The sequence below is a fragment of the Myotis brandtii genome, unplaced genomic scaffold (genome assembly GCF_000412655.1).
Source record: "Myotis brandtii unplaced genomic scaffold, ASM41265v1 scaffold959, whole genome shotgun sequence".
Lineage (NCBI taxonomy): Eukaryota > Metazoa > Chordata > Mammalia > Chiroptera > Vespertilionidae > Myotis > Myotis brandtii.
Window position 1 is genome coordinate 853,074 of NW_005371966.1, and position 547 is coordinate 853,620.

The following is a 547-nucleotide window of genomic DNA, read 5'->3' on the forward strand; positions in this document are numbered from 1 at the left end:
CTCCACCTCCTCCCGCCCTCCTCCCGAGGAGGAGACGCGGCTCCAGCGGGAAGCAGGATGGCTGCTACCTGAGGCACCGTCGGCACCTCCTCCCGAGGCCCAACCACCCCTATCCCCAGGTTCACCTGGGCCTACCCCTGCCCAGATGGCCACTCCTAACCTGCCCTTCCCCGAGCTAGAAGAGCCGCTCCCCTGGCTGCCCTCCAGCCATCCTTATCCTCCTTTCTCCTTCTCCCCCTCCTTTCTCCTCTCTGACTCCCATCCAGGGGGCTGGGGCAGGGTTGGGTACCAGAGGGGATGCGGGGTGCTTGGGCCTCCTGAAGGGCCCGGCCCAGCTGGCCACAGGGAAAGGTTGGGATGGGGATGTCTGCCTCCAGGTGTGCTGTGGGGCTTTGTCACAGGCACCATCCTGCCTCCTCCTGGCATCAGCCCTTCCCAAGGAGTGCAGCCCTGGAAGCCAGAGTTCAGGGTCCCAGTGTTTGGGGAGACAGGTCTCTATGAGTCTTTTAAGGGGGACACGGGGAGCCCATCTGGCCGAGGTGCAAGG